At 42.4% G+C, this 19087-nt stretch overlaps 1 protein-coding gene across 1 annotated transcript in view; it reads left to right on the top strand.

Moving 5' to 3' along the window:
• The first annotated feature begins 9573 nt into the window (after positions 1-9573).
• CFAP410 (cilia and flagella associated protein 410) overlaps positions 9574-19087 on the top strand; it is a 69514-nt gene continuing 60000 nt past the window's right edge. Inside the window, exon 1 of the mRNA XM_089670080.1 lies at positions 9574-9731. The gene's annotated coding sequence lies outside the window, so the exon portion shown is untranslated. The remainder of the gene's footprint in view (positions 9732-19087) is intronic.

Below are 19087 nucleotides of genomic sequence, written 5' to 3'. Positions count from 1 at the left end.
ACCAAAGACACGTAGCAGAATACATTTTGGCTTAAATTTATGGCTAAATTTGAGTTTATTGGAGATTCTAACACAAACTAGAAGAAAAAAAACCATATATATATTTTTTAATTCTGTTCTGTTTCTATCACAAAACATAAAAAACCCAATGGAGATCAAATACCACCAAAAGAAAGCTCTGTGTGAAAAAAGGACATGAATTTTGTTTAGGTACAGAATTGCATGACCATGCAATTACCAGTTGAAATAGCACAGTAACAAATAGCAAAAAATTGCCTGATCAGGAAGGGGAAAAAAACAAGGTGGTTAAAAACATTGAAAATTTCACATAAGTTTTCTTTGTTAACATCCTCTATGATCATTATTTGAATTGGCAAGGTGCTCTATGTATTTTCTTCTACATGTTTTGCCACATGGTTTCTTCAGGGAGTATGCATATAGGGAACTAAAAAGATACAAAAACACATGCAAAACATCTAAAAACATTCCTATAAAAACTGCATATCCTATATTAAGGGATAAAGAACCCACCTGTCAGGGCTCCAGGTATGACCAGAGATGTGTGGACTGACACAGGGAAACGCAGGCTTCAGGTATAGTATAAACAATACAATTTATTAAAGACTAAACAATACATAAACACAGTGCAAGACTAAACATAAACACAGTGCAAACAAACCAAACCTCCAACTGATAACAATACTAAACGTAGTCAGGCAGGCTGGGTCGGTAGCAAACGGGCAGGCAAGGTACAAGGAGCAGGCGGAAGAGTAGTCAGGAATAGCCGAGGTCAATACAGGCAGAGTTCGTGCAGAGTCAGAATTCAAGCAGGCAGGATCAGGATACAGGGGCCAAGGGAAACTATACACCAAGGCCCTGACTGCAGGCCTGGCTACACCTCCTGCAATCAGCCTCAGGTGATGACTTGATTGCAGGAGTGAGCTTCTGGCTGCTGAGAGCACCCGCTGGCCAGCCCTGGTACTGCAGCCCACACGGCAGGTGAGTCCCACCACTAGTGGTGAGTCCATTCCTGACACCACCCATATACCGATCGTCCAATCCAAAAACCCAGTCCACACCAGAGAGGCGACACTAAAGATTAAAACAATCTTCATCATGAGCCAGCTAAGAATGTGGGATAGCCTGTGGACCACCACAGAGAAGGTATACCAGTAACAATAAAATCCTATAAACATGATGCACATTCATTTGTCATTAATCTCGATTACTATAGGGAAACAATAAAGAGTGCATATTCCCTCACTTTGTGTATTTTGTACTTACAAGGATAATATATTAAGCGGTCCAATAAGGGGAGCCAAAGTGTCACAAAGCTGAACAAAGACATCTGTGTAAATGAATATATACATAATAAATAAACAGATGCTAATGAAATGTAGCATCTACATAAAGCTACTATGTGGCTATGAGATTGCTGCCACTGAATTACTAAACGTCTCAAATGTCAAAATAAAAGCAAAGTAATTTCTTATTTCTTATCAAGGGTCTATTGCAACTCAATATATTCAGCAGGCCATCCAATCTCTGCCGACCCCAAAGGTATATAGAACACACTGCCAATCTACACATGTGAAAATAATCTTCCTTATACACTTACTTCAGCAAGTACCTCATTCTGTGCATGACACTGGCTCCTCCGACCATGGCAAAATGGCAGTCAATTGCTGTGCTTGAAACAACAAATAAAGGAGCGCTCCCAAACCTGTGGAGGTTAATAGAGACACAAGCCCAGGAATAATTAAAATCGAAATTCACTTTAATGTTGGGTAAATGCTGGGTTTATATACACCTTCCATCCTGCTGGCATGTGACGTCATGGCAGGAGTCAGACATAACATTGGCGTCCAAGCAAGCGAGGCCCTGAAACTGCTGACAAAACCGAGGCCTGGATAGAACCAATAGAGCAAGGCTAGCCCTATGGACCAGCAGACCACCCTCTGCAGGAAACAAAAAGAGGAAAAGGTGGAAAGCCCCCCCAGAAGAAAATGAGCCTCAGGCAAGGGAAGAAAACAGCCCACACATTCCAATAGGTTGTTCCCAGCCTCAGGTTTCAGCCAAAGAGGAATGCCAGTGATGGGGGAGGTAGAGATCCAGGCCAAGGGCGCATGCACAGAGTTACAAAGAGGGGCACTAGATATGCCCTGAGGACCTACCCACTCGGAGCACAGAAACCATTCCCCTGGTGTCTGTTTGGTGGTCTTGTAAGTACCCCCTCTGCCACAATATGGATCCTTAATAAACATCATTGTATTTTAACTGCTCATGATTTTATTAATAGGTAAAGCACCTTAAAAATCCTGTACCTACTCAATATTGATCTTATGCCACTTTATACACTGACATACCTCCATAGATTTCAGTCTGTGCGGACAGTATGGCCACTTGCTGATTCAGCAGAATGCACAAGCAACCTAACTCTTGACTTGACCTTCTAAGTTTACAGTCTGCGATGCACTGAAAACTAACTTAGGGAACACAGGAAAAGCAGGAAGGTTCTAACTAGGGCTGAACAAACTCACAGAAAACAGGAGGTGGAACAGGGATGTGCTGAATACATCACATAAACAAATTGTCGTGGCATTTAACCACTTGCCTACCGGGCACTTATACCCCCTTCCTGCCCAGGCCAATTTTCAGGTTTCAGCGCTGTCGCACTTTGAATGACAGTTGTGCTGTCATGCAACATTATACCCATATGAAATTTTTATCATTTTTTTTCTCACAATTAGAGGCAGCACTGATGGGCACTGATAGGCAGCACTAATGAGGTGGCACGGATAGGTGGCACTGATAGTCGGCACTGCTGGGCATTGACTGGCGGCACTGCTGGGCATTGACTGGTGGCACTGCTGGGCACTGACTGGCACAACTGCTGGGCACTGACTGGCAGCACTAAATATAAAGGTTGCAATGAGTAAATAGATATCCAACCTGTCAAACCTTAAAATTATGTGCACTTGTGAAATGACAACAAACTTCAATACCCTATATTTTCTATAGGTGACCCTTTTAAAACCCTTCTAGGTCATCAGTATAGTGTTACGGAGTTATGCATGGAAATATGTAACGTGTATCGCAATCAGTGTTTTCATGTGTAGGCACCCCAGCGCGTGCTTTTACGTTTGTATGTGCGTATATGTGGGGTTTGGGGGGGGGGGCTACAATTTTTGTGGGGGATGTTATGTGCTTGTGTGTAACTTTAATTTTTTTTTTCACTTAACTTTTTTTTTGATCACATAGGGGACAAAAAGTCCCTTATGTGATGATTTTTGATGACAGGTTCTCTTTATTGAGACATCCAGGGTCACCCTGCATGTCTCCCCTGAATGTAATGCAGTGTACATCACACTGCATTACATTCTTTCCCAGACTCCGGGGCCAGGAAATCTGTGTACAGGGACATCATAACGTCACTTCTAGGTCAGGACAAGAAGGGGAGGGGAGTGGACATATCCGCTCTTCACCGTCCCCTCTAGCTGCCAGTGCATGCTGAACCAGTCATAGCGGGCGGGGGGAGGTTTGCACGGAAGAGGGCAGAGGCTGGCACAGTTGTGGGCTGTGTGAAAGCAATCAGGCGGCAGTGCAGCTGCTTGAATGCTTTCACCTGACAAGTGAGCTCTGCTGCTTGCCTGCAGCAGGGCTAAAGCTTGAAAAAAATTACCTGCCTGGCACCCAGAACTACATGTCCCAGATGTCGGGTGATACAAATTCAACATCCCTGCAGCTGTTGCTGCAGTCATGACCATGATACTGTTCTTTTCAGCTAGCTACTGACTTTCATGTAAAAGCGCTCAAGGTGGCTTAAAGTCACCTTATAATTTTCATGGTGCCTTAAGCATTTATCTCCACTAGGATGAAAGATCCCAAAAGAGATAAGCACTTCTGGCTTCAAAACTCTCATTCTCCAGCTCCTGCAGCTGGGTAAGCAGCTACTCAAAAATGAACTGTGCTTGATTAGCTGCAGTGGGGGCCAGAGGTGACATTGGGGGCCTAACAGACTCCTGACATCTCCATAAAAGTATATACAGATGTGAAAAGTGTCTCTAAAACTGTGTTTGGTGCAAAAAACAATCAATATATAAACAAATGTAAAGTACATAAAACAATAAATTATGAATGAAATTCAGCCGACGGTCCCTTTAAAGAAGAATCCCAGGATTCTTTTTTTCCTCCCATGCAGTGGGGCTGTGGATCAAATGATCTATGACTATAGCCTTTCTGTGCACCCCTGGACAAAACTAACAGTTAACCCATGTGGTGTGGGCACAGCCCCACTGCATGGGAAAAAGAAATTCCCGGAGTTCTGCTTTAAATGAATAATTACACTTTCCCATTCTGTCATAAAAAAGTAAAATAGGAATCAATTGTGAGTTCATGTATATAAGTGTAAATGAAATCCACCAATAAAGTGTCAAAAGTTATATGACCATGGTTCACATGCTCCCAGTGAGTTCCACCACCATTCATAAGAAGTCTCAGCCAAAATTTCAGACCCCAAATCACAGAAAGTCTTAAAAGTGTTTGGTACATTGAGGGTTAACTCTGCCACACTCAGTTCACACTGCTCAGAATGGATCCACTATGTGGATGGATGGACAGGAACCACAGAGCTCACCAGCAGGGAAAGATGGCTCAGCACCAGGAAGAAAAGATTGCAAGAACTCCGTAGTGTAAAACCACCAGGCTAAATTTATTACTAAAAAGAAATGTACTCACAGGACAATCATATAAAACTCTAGAAACAGCACAGAACACGCTGCCGGCTGGTCAGGTTGAGTGATGATCAATCCTGATGTGCTGAAGGTCTATCTCATTTCTTGAGGCCCTAAAATGCAAGGACAGTACAAATATCCCCCAAATGACCCCTTTTTGGAAAGTAGACAGTCCAAGGTATTTAGTAAGAGGCAAGGTGAGTTTTTTTAGGTTGTAATGTTTTTCACATTTTTTTGGAAAATGAAAAAAATAAATGGAATTTTGTTTTTCCCCCAACTTTTTTTTTTACATACAGTCACCAGTGCAGTACAGAGTCATCATATGACTGGTGTGGTGGTGATCAGGGATACTGACTGGTGACAGTATGCAAAAAAAAAGTAAATTTTAATTTTATTTTTTTAAACTGTTTTTTTTTTCATTTTTTATAATTTTTTTTTAAATCTTGTCATCAGAGTAGTTCAGTGACACCATAGTGACACTGCACTAATCAAGAGAGGGGGGGAGGTGATGAGGGATTTTTTTTCTTTTACACTGTTATTGCTTTTAATAACAGTGATGGTCACTGTTAAAGCAATCGTTTTAACGATGGTGTTCATTCATGACAGTTTTCTTACTATTGTGATGCTATGATTGACTACAGCTAACCACATGGTATAGGGTGACAGGTACCAAGTGATAGCTGTGGGCCAATCACAGCATCACAATAGTAAGCAAGCTGTCATGAATTAAAGCCATTCATAACAGTTTAGCTCACATGTAATCATGTGATTCCTATGATTAGTCATAATGTCCACATGATACCAAGGCTGGTGACAGCAGCCAGGTACTAAGCACTGTGATCCGCTGTGTCCATGGTATCTCATACTTGTGCTCCTCAGAAGGCATGCCTGTGCGCATGTGATAAATGACGTACCACTATGTCGCTTAGCCTGGAGCTGTCGACCGCAGTAAATGTACTGTTGGCAGGCGGCAAATGGTTAATGGTGATCTGGTTAACAAAAATAAATGTGAGTAAACATCCAACAGGGATTGGACACATGGAAAATGATTATTCTGATTTTTTAACCAGTTCTGCGCTGCAGAAATACTGCTACAGGGGGGCACAGGTGCGCAAAATCACATAAATATGTATGTGATTTTGCAGTTCCGGGTAAGGGGTGTGCGCCCTACTCGCAACGCCATTCGTGGCCTTGGCTGTCAATCAATACCAAATTAAAAAAGAAAAAAGCGCCACTTACAAAAAACACCAAAATGTCAGCAGCATATCCCACCCAAAATAAATTTTGGCAACAATAATCCTAATTAAACGGTATGCGCTAATAACAAACCTATACAAAGGTGTATATCATCATCCAAAAAACATTAGTGTTTTAAATAAATATAGTGTCCAAAAAATATATATATATCTTCAGGTACCGCCCCTTGATGACGTTGGTGTGACGAAACCGGTTGGGCGTAGCCTACTCGATGTGGACGTTAGAGAGCCTTGCTGTTCTGTGCTGTATGGGAGAGATCCGCGGTGAGCGTTAACTGTATCTCAACCTTTTTTTGCGATTGAAGCTGGTGTCTGTTGGACACCTTGTTTGTGAGTTTCCTTATAACTTTTTTTTATTAAAGAGGTAAATGAAAAAAACGTATTGCACCATTATGTTCTCTTTTTTGTCCCTGAGTGTACTGTATGCTCTCATGGAGATATGAGAAAGAGTGGAGAAGTTCATCGTAAGAGCTTGGGCTGCAAAGTTGTTTGTCTGTGATTACTATTATCCGGAAGTGTCTGATACATCACCATATCTATTTGGACATCGGGTTCATTGCTCCCAGAGCACAAGCGCTGTTGCTGGTTTATAATCTGACCAGCCATTAGCTCTGGTGAGTTCATATAATCTCCTTTGGTGGTGGATTTTTCACAATTGGTTCAAGTCACTGAAGATATATATATATTTTTTGGACACTAATTTATGTTTGGACACTATATTCATTTAAAACACTAATGTTTTTTGGATGATGATATACACCTTTATACAAGTTTGTTATTAGCGCATACCTTTTAATTAGGACTCGGCTGTCAATCACCAAGTCCTGGCCGGAGATCACCGAGTGTCTCTGACGGGGGAGAGACGTGTGTATAAAAAAAACACAGATTTCTGCACTGTCAGCTCCAGCACACTGCTTTGTATGGCTCTGCATAGCAGAGCCATACAAAGCAGTATGCTTACAGCGAAGCATACACACAGGCAAAGTAGTGAAACAGCATACAGCACACAGTTAACTCTTTGATCGCCCCAGATGTTAACCCTTCCTGCCGGGTGGCATTAATACAGTGTCAGTGCATTTTATTAGCACTGATCACTGTATTGGTGTCACTAGGAATGTCAGTGACACCAACTCAGTTCCCCCCAGTGTCAGAATGCCCGCCATTTGTAAACGCTACAACTTTCATGTAAACCAATTAATTTACACATATTGGGATTTTTTTTTTCGGAAAAGACATAGCAGAATACATTTTGGCCTACATTTATGACAAAATTTGATTTTTAAAATTTTTTTACTGGACATGTTCAATAGCAAAAAGTAAAAAAAAATTACCACACAATTGTCAGTTAAGGTACCGCAGTGCCATATCGCAAAAAATGGTCTGGTCAGGAAGGGGGAGTAAATCCTCTGGAGGGCAAGTAGTTAAAATCTTCATTATGCTATTCAAAATAAAAATGTGAAATTCTGTACCATTTCATTTCCTTATGGTCCACGACTGATTAACAAATCACTTAGGTAGCCCCCGCTCTTCAAAAGGTTAAGCAGATCTGGTTTGGGGGATTAAAGTACATTTTTTTTGCAAAAAAATGCAGATTTTAACGTTTGTGAAAAATTAAAATAATTGCCCCAGAAGTGAAGTGGTTAAAGGTTGATATTACTGTATCAAAGCACACCGCTGTGAGCTGTCTGTCGCTACAGCACGTGTCACTGCCCCGCCTCTCCGCCTTCTTAGTCTCTACTGCCCTGTACACACAATAAGAAAATCGTATGAAAAATTTCGTGGAACCACTGATCGAACGATTTTCTCTTCATTGATGAGCAGGAAGTGTTAACTGATAACGATATTGAGAACAAAAAAATCCGGTTGAACAGTGAAAACTTTTGTTGTTTCGCATACGAACGACCGATTTTCCATGTGGTGGTATAACGGTTGTACAAAAAAAATCTATCAAGCGCTATCACGCATGAGCAGAAGCAGAAGATGACCGGGATGTTTATGTCCAAAGAATCTTCGTAAACACAACAATAAATCCAAATGTTAAAAGTAGATTGCCTAATGAGATAATGAAACCAGAATTCTGCATATTATATTTTATGTATCACTATTTATGTATATAGGTAATGTAATAAACTATATTATATGCATTGCTGTTAATTGTTGTGTATATCACTCATTCTGGCCGGAAGGGGGTGGCTACAAAGTCACACGCACACTGCATCACTTCCACTTGTATGGAAGACGTCAACACTACGTACTGCCCGACGAACAATTTTTTTAGATTGGTTAATGTGGGCCACGATTTTGACCAACAAACGAACGCCTCTCGGTCGTCGGATGACCAATCGGTCGATTTTCTAATCGTGTATTCCCACCTTTATGCAGGCCATACATGGGTCGAATTCTGAACAAATTTTCTTTAGAAACTTTCATGTGATTTGTAATCTGATGGTGCCATTGATTTCGAAGTTCAACCAACCAAGCCTTCAATTTCTCATGTTGCTACAAAAAAAAATTTTTGTGGCCAAGAATTTTCTTTTCTTTACAGGTCACAGCTTTATATATATTGATTCGAAATTTGTTCCTTTTTCAAAAAATTTCCAACATGCCCGATCACTCAAATTCAATGGTCACACGAAAATCAGCCGTTTCTGTGACCAACTAATGGTGCGAAATTCGAAAGAAAAATCTTAGAAAAGATTTTTGAAAGAAATTTCTTTCAGAATTTGACTTCTACGAGAATTATTTTTATTTTCTCTGGAGGACAAAAAATAACAATGGATATGTTGCTATGGGCACACATATAACCAGAGGCGTCCCTAGGGTTGGTGTCGCCCGATGCGGTAATACTTGGTGACACCCCCTCCGACGATTCCTGCAGAATGGATCGGATCTGCGGATTGAGCATAATGGATCGGACTCCGATCCATTATGCTCAATCCGTAGATCCGATCCATCTTGCGGGGATTGTCGGCATTCTTTACAACTTACCTTTTCTTGGAGTGGGTCCGGTGTCACCCCGTATAGGGTGCGGGGATCGTCGGCATGCAACCTATACGGGGTGACACCGGACCTGCTCCAAGAAAAGGTAAGTTGTAAAGAAAGCCGACGATCTCTACAGGATGGATCCGATCCATCCTGTGGGGATCATCGGCTTGCTTTACAACTTACCTTTTCGTGGAGCGGGTCCGGTGTCACCACGTGCGGCCGGTGTCACCCCGTGCTGGCCACATTCCCCGCACCTGCCTTGGGACGCCACTGCATATAATCCCCTCACAATACTGATAAAAAGGAAACACACAACTATCCCTGGGGATCATACAATGGGCAGAGAAGCAGGCACAGGAAGCGTTTTGAATCCAAAAACAAAAGCCAGGGAGTAACTGTCCCTAAATACAGTGTACAGCTGGCAGCCATGTTTCTCCCTCCACAGAGAAGAGCCGTTCTAGAATGATTATCCTCAACCTCGGAGATATAGAACAATTCGTCTCCTGATAACCCACGAGCAGGGAAGCTAAATACACCTGTCAACTAACACAACCTATAAGTGGAAAGCCGGAACTTTGCTTTCAGTGACAAAGTACACTGGGGACGTCTTTGGAGAGTGCACACATCCGCACCAATCCACAAGCAGAAGATGCTGGAGGCGGTGGTGTTGCTGGAACTTGTTACCTGGCAACTGGAAGAAGAGTGCCTGATCGCTGTGTAATTTCAGGGGGTTCGGATTATTCTTTCCCTTAGACAGGTGAGTTAGAGGAGATGACCCGAGCCTGGCTTATCACGGGCAATGTGTACAGTACAGCAATTACATAGACACTGCCAGGGTCAGCCATGTAGTATGTCCATCTACAGCACTCAATTATAGGCAACTGGGATTTTCTTTTCTCTTTTTGCCTATTACAATGGTGAGCTCCCACCAGAAGTTGTATTGGGATTGTTCTCCTGAGCTGATTCAGCAGAGCTGCCTGTTCTACTATCATTAGTAGTAAGTTAGTATAGCTTTGTGTGTTTCCTTCTCTATTTGGTTTGTGTATAAGATGTGCGCTGGTTTCCTTAACCACTTGCCCTCCAGAGGATTTACCCCCCTTCCTAACCAGGCCATTTTTTTGTGTTGCGGCGCTGCGTTACTTTAACTGACAATTGCACGGTCGTGCAACACTGCACCTAAATTAAATTTACGTCTTTTTTTAATTGAGCTTTCTTTCAGTAGTATTTAACCAGTTCTCGCCCGGCCAATAGCACAAAGGTGGACGGGCAAGCAGCTCGTCCCTCTGGGTGTATGCCATATGGCGTCCTTTCAGGCATGCGTAGTTTGCCTGCCCGCAGGGCCACTCTGTGGCACGATCTGTCACCGGCTGTGTACCTCGGACACGGCCGATGACAGATCTGTGTACCGGCCCCGTTTCCAGTACCATGTGACCTGCTGTGACCAATCACAGCAGGTCACATGACAGTTGTATACAATGGATGGCTTCCTTTCATACCATCCATGGTATACTAGGGTGTCTAGCTGTGAATAGTCACAGCGATCACATGCACAAGCTGGGCCAATCACAGCCCAGCTGTGTCATGTGATTAGCCGTGGCCAAATCACAGCTAAGCACAAAAAAAAAAACCCTGACTGAATCGATGTCATTCAGGTAAATGCTTACCAATAGCAAAGTAATTCTTTACTATAAGCAAATTGTGTTTAAAAAAAAAAAAATACTGATCACTTCCCCAAAGTAGTACAATGTTACTATGGTAACATTGTACTACTTTGGTCATAGTGAAATATGAAAAAAAAATCTTAAAAAAAGAGAAAAAAAGTAATAAAAAAATTAAAACTAATAAAAAAAATTTAAAAAATTATAATTTTTTTTTCGTACTGTCACCAGTCAGTGTCCCTGATCACCGCCATGCCAGTTATATGATGATGCTGTACTGCACTGGTGACAGTATTTAAAAAAAATAGCGTAAATATTTTTTTTAATTTTCCGAAAAATTATAATAAAAAAATTACAACTTTAAAAAACTCGCCATGCCTCTTGTGAAATACATTGGACTGTCTACTTTGCAAAAAGGGGTCATTTGGGGGATATCTGTCCTATTCTGACATTTTTGCACCTCAAGAAATTAGATTGGATGTCAGTACTTGGATGTCAGGAATGATCAATATTCAGATATATCCCATAGTTTTTGAAGTCTATAACTTTCCTTCAAACTAAATAATAATTTGGGTTATTTTCACCAAAGACATGTAGCAGAATACATTTTGGCCTAAATTTATGAAGAACAATTATTTATTTGCAAACTTTTATAACAGAAACAAAAAAAATGTGTTTTATTTTCAAAATTTTCAGTCTTTTTTTGTTTAGCAAAAAATAAAAACCCCAGTGTTGTTTAAATACCACCAAAAGAAAGCTCTAGTTGTGTGAAGAAAATGATAAAAATTTTAGTTTGGGTACAGTGTTGTATGACCGCGCAATTGTCATTCAAAGTGTGAGAGCGCTGAAACCTGAAAAATGGCCTGGGCAAGAAGGGGGTAAAAGTGCCCTGTATGGAAGCGGTTAATCACCTGTGTGGGTTTTTATTTTTTGCGCTATAGAAAAAAAAAGACCGACAATTAACAACAATTTAAAAATAAAATTTCATCATAAATTGGGCTCGCGCATGCCCCCTACCCGGAAATAAACAAATAGAGCTTTCTTTCGGTGGTATTTGAACACCCCTGCGTTTTTTATTTTTTGTGCTATAAATGAAAAAGTCCGACAATTTAAAAAAAAAACAAAAAACAATAGTTTTGACTTTTGCTATAAAACCTATCCAATAAAAAATAAATTTAGGCCAAAATGTATTTTGCTACATGTCTTTGCTAAAATAAGAAATCCCAATACATGTACAGTAATTGGTTTATGTGAAAGTTATGGCATCTACAAATGGCAGTATATATACTGGAATTTTTTTTATATTAGTAATGGCGGCGATCAGCGACTTATAGAGGGTCTGCGGCGGGCATTCTGACACTGGTTGGCAACTGACCAACTGCCACTGACATCCCCAATGACACTAATGCAATGATCAGTGCTGATAAAAAGCACTGACACTGTACTAATGACACTGGGCAGGAAGGGGTTAACATCTGGGGTGATCAAAGGGTTAACTGTGTGTGTTTTACTTTGTACTGTGTTTTACTAGGTAGACATGCAGTTTTGTATCTCTGCTGTGCAGAGAGATACAAAACAGCATGTCCATGCTGACAGGAGAGAGACCTGTGCTGTTTACATATATATATATATATGTGTGTGTGATTTTGTGCAGCCCTGCAGCAGTACTTCTACTATAGGGTGGCGGGAAAGTGGTAAAGGTAAAGTTGTAAAGGCTCCAGGCTTTTTTACCTTCATGCATTGGATGCATGAAGGTAAAAAAAACCTGTGTGCAGCAGCCCCCAGTCCCCCTAAAACTTACCTGCGCCCCATTCTGATCCAGTGATGTCCACGAGAGCCTTGATTCTCCAGGGACTCTCGCCTGATTGACTGAGGCAGCAGTGGGAGCCATTTGCTCCTGCTGCTGTCAGTCACAGCCAGTGAGCCAATCAGGAGAGGGAAGGGGCAGGGCCAAGCCACAGCTCTGTGCGCGAATGGACACAGAGTCGTGGCTTGGCAGCGTGCCTGCTCGGGTGCTCCCATAGCAAGCTGCTTGCTATGGGGGCACCCAACAGGAGGGAGGTACCAGGAGTGCTAGCGGACCCGAGAAGAGGAGGATCCAGGCTGCTCTGTGCAAAACTACTGCACACAGCAGGTAAGTATGACATGTTTATTATTTATTTATTTATTTTTAAACAAGACTTTTGTTTCATTTTAGAGTGCTGTTAAACCCAAAAACAAACAATATATTGCAGTTTACCAATTCCTAAAGCTTGAAGCAGAACTTCCTCTGTACCTCAATGTGAGCAGGCAGGCTTATTATTTCAGAAGAGACATGCCTACACCTACCTACCTGATCACAGTGGTCCCAGCAATGTAAGTTGAGCTTCGCAAGCTTACAATGGCCGTCCCAATCCTGTGTGCCAGGATGACTAGACTAGCTCCTGTACATGCGCAGGAGTGATGTCATCCTGCACCGGCCAATAAAGAGGCCCAAACCCCAGCACATATCATCTTTCCCCGAAAATAAGACCTACCCCAAAAATATGACCTAGTACTGTTTTTGGGAATTGCTGAAGTGTAAGACCTGCCCTGAAAATAAGACCTAGTTGTGATCAGCTGTTCCTCCACCTCCGGCACTGGCCCTGTGTACACCAATATCTACTGTCTCCTATAAACACAGAAGTGCGGCTTTTGTGTTTCCAAGTGACAATCCCTCTTGTAAGTAACAGCACCATCTGCTCCCACAGAACCCCCCTACCTCTGTACTCACTGTGGGACAGGGAAGGAACAGATATCTGAGGGTGCAGTGTGTTTAGGGGTGGGGCAGGGCATCTCATCCTGCAGCCTAATGCATGGAAGCCAATGCCCCAGGGGTGATCGCTGGCCAGTGAGGAAGAGGCGGAGCGGTGAGTGAGTGCGCTTGGTGCACTGTGTGGGAAGATAGGACCCGAAGCTCACTTCTGCATCCCCTGTCTGCAACTCACCCCTGCATCCTGTATGTGGCTCATCTCTGCACCTTCTTTGAAACTCACCTGTCAATTCAACTCTGCAACACCTGACTGTAGCTCACAACTGTCATCTGTCATCATCCAGCCCTCTCTTTAGTAACCCTCATCCACAACTAAATATATAAAAAATCCTCCTGCGCTTATATGGAGTATATTGAATAGTATATATTATAAAGCAGCTCACACTCAAAACTGAACCTTAATCAGTGAAATAACTATTAAATAAATAATATAGTGCAGCGCTAAATAATATTCAAAAAAATATATATAATTAAAGGTCCTGCTGAATTATCAGCGCCTATATAACAATAAATACATACAAAAAACCCCTCAAACAAATTCATAAACCACACTTTAAAGTGATAAGTGCAAAAAATGTGACCAAATAGTGTGTATATATATCAAATATACACATCTATTTCACTCTGCAATAAATACAAATATGTGCAATAAAAATATAAATCTATCAGCCCCTTACACACAATATATACCACACTTAAAGTGATAAGTGCAAAATTGTGACCAAACTGATCCAAATTAAATTATGAGTATATATATATCAGAATAATAAAAGTTCATAAATCCTCTATTATAGTGCTCAAACAACAGAGTTCATGCAAGGTGATAAACGTGTTGATTGCTGTGTTGGTGTCAGCACACTTATCCTCCATGGTTAAAATGCCCCCTCACCTCCACTTTGCGACCCTAATGGGCCACTAAGCCTCCAGGATCAATCCTAGATCCTTCTCCAGCAGTATCTGGTATCCTCTTAATTCTTCCTGTGGTTCACCTCTCAGATATATAATCTGACATCCAGACCTCCCAGGATTGTGTTACCAGCTCTGCATATCACTCACTATAGATAATGGTAAGTGAGAGAAAAGATCCTCATAGTGCAGTATTTTAGTGGATAAACAGACTCTTTAATCCCAAAAATGCCCACTCGGTAAATATCAATCGAACAGCATACACCTCATGCCTGAGGTGTACTGCATGGGTTAGGACTCTTTCTGGGTGTGCCAAGATGGCGCCCGTACCGGAAGTACGTCACCGTGGACCGGAAGTTGCGCCACGGCGTAGCTACGCGTTGCGTCACTATACCACGTGACTTCATAAGGATCATCATCATTTTTGTATGTATTTATTGTTATATAGGTTCTGATAATTCAGCAGGACCTGTGATCACATAGGTCTGGCACCACATATTGGCGCACATTGTTGCTCATCCACAACTGCCTGCAGCTCATCTCTGCACCCCTTGTCCACACCTGTACATTAAAAAAATAAGACCTACCCCAAAAATAAGACAGTGTCTTTTTTTCGAGGAAACACGGTAGTAGAAGATGCCAAAGCTGGAAGGACCATTGAAATGGTGAGTTTCTCTGCCTTTAGTTCCACTTTAAGATGTTTTTTTTTAATCTTAAATCAGCACAAGGGGCAGTATTTACACTGAATGAGACGTCCTTTTTACTGCTCTTTTTGTTCAAATCTTCAGCTCTCAGCCCCTCCCCCCATACCCCCTCAGCAGTAGTCTTCTGTGACTGCATGAGTTAATACAAGCTGGTCCTGTTACAGACAAGAATGCAGGTTGTTAAGGAGCTGGCAGCCTCACAACCAGTGACTCATTCCTGCCTTGCTCACAATACATACAAGGCCATTTAGGAGTGACCCAACACCAAAAACAATATGCTGTGTGGTCACCCCCCCCCCCCCCAAAAAAAAAAAAATCCAGACTCTTTTAAGCCCCCCACTTGCAGTCCCCCACAACCCTGGCCCAGTGGGAGAGGTCCTTGTCTTCATCAACATGGGGAGAAGGCATTTACCACAGGGGTCTTCTCTGGCAAACTACTCCCTATGTTGAGGGTATGTGGCCTGGTTTGGTACAGATTGTGAAGGAGGGGGGGGAGGGCACGCTCGTCCACCCCCCTTTCCTGGCCTGCCAGGCTGCATGCACGGATAAGGGTCTGGTATAGATCTTGAGGGGACCTCACATTGTTTTTTTTGGCATTATGTTCCTCTTCAAATTAATTCCAGATTTGAAGGGCCCGGTATGGATATTTTTAGTTGTTTTTAAACATCCCTTCCCCCTTTGTTTACATGCACGTATCAGCTGGGAATCCATGCCTGACAGCTGAATGAGGAAGGCAGGGGTGAGTCACTGGTTGTTAGGATGCCGGCAAGTGCCGGCTCCTTAACAACCTTTACAAAACTCTGCTAAAAATGCACGTGCATGCATTTTATCTGCAGTTTTGGTGCATTTCCATTAAAGTATGTGGGGCCAAAATCATGCTGCAACAGCACCAAAGTAGCAGTTTTATGTTCTATAAAAATGTGCTGCATCGATGGGAACAGGCTTCATTGAAATAATAATGATTTCTATTGTAGTGTGACACTGTGCGACAGCAGTCACATCTGTAATCTCAGTAGTATGAATGGGATGCTAAATACAGCTAAATTAGGCAAATCAAAACAAAAGGTGTGCAATGTCTTACAGTTTGCTTTCAGTAGAAAGCAGCCTCAGCCTGATTAAAAAAGCCTGTCACCTGCCAGCACACTGTAGAAAAGGCCCCTTGCCCTCTGTGTGGCCTACTGAGTCAGAGCTGCAGAGCATCAAACAATAAAAAGCATGAGCTTTGCTGGTTGCAAAGCCATATGTTTGACTCAACTGGGAACATGTTGGACCTCTGCTGAGAGACTACTGCTTCTACCCAGAGAGCAGGGGTTCCATTCTGCAGCCTACTGGCAGGGAGAGGTCTTTTCTACTCTTGCTGTGGCTGCTTTCTAAAACAAAAAACAAACTTTAAGACTTGGAACGACTTTTGATTTGCTCATTTGGGATGTGGTTATCTCATTTAAAAGTTCAGTTGGGCTGTAGGCCTCATTCACACCATACGGGCATAAAATCTGATAGAAACTGATGTGCAGATTTCACTTGCAGAGACATTAGTTTACATCAGTTTTCATGCAAGCTTCAATGAGTTTTATAGAAGTTGCACATTCCTGCGCAGAAGAAATCGGCACATGATGCTAGTGTTGTGACCAGGGCACATAGAGGACAATTGATTTTGTTGTGCCCTTGCACAACGCGTGCAGAAAAATTGATATCTCTTGCCTCATGGTGTGAATGAGCCCTCAAAGTGAAACTAAACCTTTCTATCCCTTAACAGCCAAGGAAGCTGCTATCTTGATCTCTGTTTGATCTGCATTTGCCATGGTGCTTCACAATTGATCAGTTGTGACACCAGACATTTGATGGTTTGACAGTTTGGTTGAGAACACAAGTACATGAGCCAGTTATGATTCATGGCATGCTTTGAATGTAACTGTTTTCAGAAACGGTTAAATCAAATGGCTTCGTTCTACTTTAATCTGTGTGCAGTCACAGTTTGATTGTACTGTATCCCAGCTCCAGCTCCCATGCAGGTTTGTGTAGTACACTCTTTTTATTCAATTCTATGGAGAATTTGTACTCCATAGTCCAGGCACAGTATAAATTCTCTAAAGAATTGAATAAAGGGTGGAATGTGCATGAGTGATCTCTGCTCATAAGGTTTAGACAAGCAGCTCAGGTTCTATCTCACTGGATCAGGGACAGGCGAGTATTCTATGCAGGGCTGGATCCAGGATACAATACAAGTGTAAGCAAAAGTGGAGGTAAACACCAACTGAATGACAGTTTGTTAAAGCATTATGTATCATAAATAAATAAGTGACTTTTTTCCACACCACCAAACTTGCATGGTTCACTTCCCACAATAAAGTCACTGTAAACTTTAAAGTGATATTAAAAGCAGTTTTAGTTTTTGTTTTTTACATAACAAACATGTCATACATACTTGCTCTGTGCAGTGGTTTTGCACAGAGCAACCTTGATCCTCCTCTTCCCGGTTCCCCTGCTGGCACTCCTGACCCCTCCCTCCTGTCTAGTGCCCCAAGACCAAGCAGCTTGCTATGGGGGGCACTCAAGCAGGCTTGCTCCCAAGCCGCTGCTCTGCGTGTCCATTCATACACAAAGCTTTGGCTCGGCCCCACCCCCTCGCTCTCCTCATTTGCTCACTGGTTGTGACTGACAGCAGCAGTCATTGGCTCCTGCTGCTGTCTCAGCCAATGAGGAGGAAGGGTCCCCAGAGGGCCAAGGCTCTCGTGCACATTGCTGGATCGTGATGGGGCATGGGTAGGTATTTGGGGGGGGCTGCTGCATACAGAAGGTAAAATACCTTGAGCCTTTACAACTACTTTAACTGACATTTAGTTTGGCAAAGGAAAATTTTTGTTTTCCCCCTTTTTTTTTTTTGTTATCCTTGTATATCAGTGCTTCTGATCTTCTGCAGCCACTTCCCATTTTCATGTATGCACTCCAGCTATTTCTCAAGGCCTGTGTCCTAATGGTAACAACAGTGGACCATCTCTGCATAATGTGCTTTGAAACAGCCACATGTAGTCTCCACTAGAAGGTTGGCAACGCAGGGTGAGAAACAGGGGCTCACCATTGTCACTGTATAACAGTGAGCTGGTATTATTTTTAATGAAAGCTGCATATTTCAGAATATCAAACAGTTACTTTTGAAATGAAATTAACATTTTCAAGAGTATATGAGATTTGGTTGTTGGGTTTACATATACACTATACAGTATTGCCAAAAGTATTGGGATGCCTGCCTTCACCCATGCATGAACTTTAATGGCATCCCAGTCTTAGTTCATAGAGTTCCTTATTGAGTTGGCCCACCCTTTGGAGCTATAACAGCTTCAACTCTTCTGGGAAACCTGTCCACAAGGTTTAGGAGTGTGTCTATGGGAGTGTTTGACCATTCTTCCAGAAGCACATTTGTGAGGTCAGGCACTGATGTCGGACTCTAATTCATCCCAAAGGTGTTCTGTAGGGTTGAGGTCAGGACTCTGTGCAGGCCAGTCTAGTTCCTCCACCCCAAACTCACTCATCCATGTCTTTATGGACATTGCTTTGTGCACTGGTGTGCATATATGTTGGAACAGGAAGGGACCATCCCCAAACTGTTCCCACAAAGTTGGGAGCATGAAAATGTCCAAAATGTCTTGGTTTGCTAATGCCTTAAGAGTTCCCTTCACTGAAACTAAGGGGCCAAGCTCAACCCTTGAAAAACAACCCCACACCATAATCCCCCTTCCACCAAACATTACACTTGGCACCATGCAGTCAGGCAAATGCCGTTCTCCTGGCAACTGCCAAACCCAGACACGTCCATCGGACTGGCAGACAGAGAAGCGTGATTTGTCACTCCAGAGAACACGTCTCCACTGTTCTAGAGTCCAGTGACGGCGTGCTTTACACCACTGCATCCGATGCTTTGTATTGCACTTGGTGAAGTAAGGCTTGGGCGCAGCTGCTCAGCCATGGAAACCCATTCTATGAAGCGCTTTACGCACTGTTGTTGTGGTAATCTGAAGGCCATATAAAGTTTGTCTGACTCTGAAGACAGTTGATG

The sequence above is a fragment of the Staurois parvus genome, unplaced genomic scaffold (assembly GCF_062004578.1).
Source record: "Staurois parvus isolate SC_StPar_1 unplaced genomic scaffold, SC_StPar_1.0 ptg000011l, whole genome shotgun sequence".
Lineage (NCBI taxonomy): Eukaryota > Metazoa > Chordata > Amphibia > Anura > Ranidae > Staurois > Staurois parvus.
This window is presented reverse-complemented; position numbering and strand designations above follow the sequence as displayed.